The 4,239-nt window shown below is 36.5% G+C and overlaps 1 protein-coding gene across 1 annotated transcript in view; it reads left to right on the plus strand.

Moving 5' to 3' along the window:
* LOC107740868 (dedicator of cytokinesis protein 1-like) overlaps positions 1 to 4,239 on the plus strand; it is a 268,121-nt gene that overhangs the window by 166,291 nt on the left and 97,591 nt on the right. The window lies entirely within an intron of this gene.

A 4,239-nucleotide genomic window follows, 5' to 3' on the forward strand; every position in this document is an offset into this window, starting at 1 on the left:
ACATTAAAGTGTGACAAACATGCAAAAAAATAAGAAATCAGGAAGGGGGCCAACACTTTTTCACATCACTGTATGTACACACAGACATATATATATATATATATAAGAAAACTTATAATTTATTACTTTTATAATAATGAATAGTTTTTATATATATTGGCTGTCAGACATTCTAAGATGATTATATTTCTGCCATCGAATGACTGAAGTAGTTCCAAGCTCGCATTATAGTTCCACATCACATCACCACATTATTTCAGTATTTCAGATAGACTTACACCCCGTCACCGCAAAAGTAAAGGTTTTATCAGTCTACTGGGAAACAAAGTTGCTTCAGAGGACGAACTGGTATTTGAGAAAGTTTATGAAATAGATTCAAAGCTAGAGTTTTGTTTGAGACATTTAAGCAAGATCTCCTTGAGAACATTTACTCATCCTCACGTCTTTTCAAACCTGCATGACTACTGTACTTCTCAGTAGAAGACATTTTGAAGAACGTTGGGGTCAAAGCAGCGTTGGACCCCATTACGGCATCCATCTTTTGCATTTCAGACCTCTAGACATCCATGCAGTTCTTTTACTTTTCCCTGTATTTTCTGTTTATCATTGTCTTTAGTTTTTTTGCCCTCATAGCTGCTAGTAAGGCCACACCACCGCATGGCCTCCTCCAGGGTGCTTTGCATGGATTTTGTTGAATCAGCATGTAGAGTCATTATTTTCTTCAGGTTTATGGTTCTTTTGCTCTGTTATACAGTACGTACGCACACATGCATATAGAGAGAGCCTTTTATTTTCACCCTTTGTGTAACCCACAGGATTCATCAGCCCTTATTCCACAGGTTTTGTCCAGCCATCATGATTGAAATTAAACGTGTGAACCTCAGCGTCTGAATTCAGTTCCCCGAACAAACGACTTTGAACTTATATCTCCTGAGACACACTCCAGAAACACTCAGAGTTTCATACTCTCAACACTCGTACCTGTCAGCACCGCTGCAGCGGCTCTTTGTTTATTAAATCGTTTGGCTAATTCGATTGTTCTTTCAGCATGTAATACTCTCCACTTAAAGGGGTCATATTACAAGCTATTTGCTGTTTGTGCATAGATAAGATCCCTAAAGTTGCAAAGACTAAAGTCTCAAACCCAAAGAGATATTCTTTATAAAAGTTAAGACTCATCCACGCCCTCCTAAAATGCCTTGTTTAAACATGCCCCCACATGTCTACGTCACTGTGTGGGAAGATTTGCATAACACTGCCCAAATGTATACGCAAAGAAAGAAGGCGTAACTTTGATTCTCGCTGTAGTATTGTTGCCGCTGCCGCCTTATCGTGGAGAGGCTGTGTTTCATTGTGAAAGCCAAAATACTTTGTTTGGTCTTCCAAAAGAGCACACGACTATAAATCAGTGGTTAAGTTGTATTTACAACACTGTTCCAGAACAGTTCAACCCAAATATTCAGATGTGTGCAGCGCATTTTACGGAGGACGAGGACTGTGTCCTGAACCTGGGAGAGTAGCCTACAAATGCGTCTGTGCTCAAATGTTGTTTCTATAAAGTGGGGCAATACCAACTTTGCAAGGAAAGTCTGGCGCTTCTGACTCACAGACTGTAAGTACGTTTTCATATTTAAAGAATTTGCCACTGATGATTCAAACGCGAGTTCTGAGCAGTGTAGAGTAGCGCTTGTTGTTTGTCATTTCTCCGATCAGAAATGCAGACATGGTTTTATGTTGACATGGCGTGAAACGCAACATGTAAAAAGACAGTACAAGTTATTAAAATCCGTAATTATGTCCCCTGGATGCAACAAATGCCTCATTTGTAATGGGTTTTGTCTCGTCGTGCTGGGACACGGCATCACAGTATGGTAGGGGCGTTACATTTCCGTCACACGCTTGAGGTATTCAGCTAATCACAACGCACTGGATAGCTGGCCAACCAGAGCACACCTCGCTTTTCAGACCGATGAGCTTTGTAAAAATCGACGCGTTTCAGAAAGGAGGGGCATAGAGGAGCAACAATAATGTACAGTATGTGGAAAATAATATGCTTTTTGAACCTAAAACCGCACAAACACATTGCATTACACCTAATTCACAAAATAATGTTCTTTTTAGCAACGTCATATGACCCCTTTAATACTTTTGACCATGTTTAAATTCATTCTGCTGTTTTTTTTCCTCAAAATCAGCATAGAAAATGGACATGAGTCGGCAGATTCCATCTGGGTGTGGTGATGTAGTGGTTGAAGCTCAGGGTTTCCACTTTCATGGAGAACCTAGAAATTTTAAGGAACTTCGAGTGTTTTACAGACCTGTCTTGAAATTCATGAAAACTCTGAAATATTTAATTAGCTAGATATTGTTCTTGTGTAAATTAAAACTAGCTTGGAAGTCAGTGATTCATGATGAATTGTCTGGTCTTTCCCATTAGTTGGTTAAACTGGTTCACAGATTGGTTCAAATGATTGGTTAAAGCAGAGGGAACCTTGGGAAGATGTCTTATTCAGCCTCTTCAGTGTTATTATAGTTAACATTAAAAAAAGTTACTTGAAATATGTTAACTCATATTTTTCATCTAATTGCCAAGGCAACATTTCTCATTTTTATTTTGTTTAACTTGAAAAAAAACAACTGAAATTAATTTGAAATTAATTTTTAAGTTATATAGACAAAAAAAAATCGAATAAAGATGGCAAAAACACAACAAAATTACTAAAAAATATAACAAATTAAAATGAAAGACTTAAAAATCAAAAATATAAATATATTAAAAATAAAAAAATAATAAATTACTAGATATTAATAAAACTAATAGTATTTCTGTCATACGAAAATAACACTGGATATATGATCCATCATTGTTGTGCACTTGAGTAAGACATTTAACGACTGCAAGTTATTGTGCTTATATTAAGTGTTCTGTAAGTCACTTTAGATAAAAGCATGTGCTAATGAAATTAGTTTTATAGATCAGTCAATAGTAAGCTAGTAGTGTTATATGTGAGTGTATTTTGTTTCTTTGATGTAATAATGACCGTCAGCACGTCCACTTGAAGACTGCAGAATCGGACGGGATACATGAGAATCTCTCTCAGCTCTCCTGTCCTTCAACAAACCGCATCCCCCTGCTGGTTTAATTAAGACCTAAAAGCACGAGCTGCTGAGATCTGTTCTCATGCCAGACATCATTCCTCTCTCTGTCTGTCTATGTTGGGAGTGAGTGTCCGCACCTCTTTCATTCAGCCTCGTGTCTGTAGAGAACTAAAAAATGACTTTTTAAATTTTATTTTATTTTAATTAATTATTTTTATTTTTATTTCTGAATTAATTTATTCTATTTTAATGTATTACATTTTATTTTATTTTGAACAACAGTACATTAGAACAAAGACATCCACAGGTTTGCTAATAAAAGCACTAACTTTCTCTGAGCTGTCGCTGTAATCAAGTTGAAATGCTGCCAGTAAGTACACAGATTACACTCCATTATAGCTGACAGTGTGTTGAACTGCTTTATGTGTGTATGTGATAATAAACTTCATTAAGCCGAACACCAACTCACACACATGCCAATGTCTAAAGGACTCTGGAGCATTTCTGGCTGGACTTGATGAACTCTCACAAGACTCACAATCACATGCAGTCACGCAGAGACACAAGCTCTGATTCCTCACAAATGAGTTAGTCTGAAGTTTCTGTAGATACGTATCTATGTTCCATCTAGATTATTATTTTTTTGGTTGATACAAACAGAAGATGCTGCTGTATAAACACCAAACGTCCATTCCAAATTCAATAGTTCCTATTCTACATTAGCATTTTTCCCCCCCCGAAGTCCAATTATAGTAATAGTAATGGTTTCTTGCACCAAAACAGACATCATTTACTTGTTCATGACCATTTTTCCATCCTTTTTCAATCTATTATATTTATTCAATGAGAATTTGTTTTTAGTAGCAAAGCATTAATCTTCAACAGTTCAAATGCGTAAATGTGCCAGTCATATGTTAATGTTCAGTTATGACATCAATACCATTATGATTTTCAAGGCCGTTTTTGCAGCCCCTTAACTCTTTCCCCGCCAGCATTTTTAAAAAAAGTTGCCAGCCACCGCCAGCGATTTTGATGATTTTCACTCAAATTTGATGGCCTCCAGTATATTTTGCTGTATGAATATTTGAATATGCAATACACCAAAATAAAGATCAGAGCCTCTACTTTTAAACAAAAAAA

Source organism: Sinocyclocheilus rhinocerous, unplaced genomic scaffold, assembly GCF_001515625.1.
Source record: "Sinocyclocheilus rhinocerous isolate Xijiao unplaced genomic scaffold, SAMN03320098_v1.1 scaffold1908, whole genome shotgun sequence".
Lineage (NCBI taxonomy): Eukaryota > Metazoa > Chordata > Actinopteri > Cypriniformes > Cyprinidae > Sinocyclocheilus > Sinocyclocheilus rhinocerous.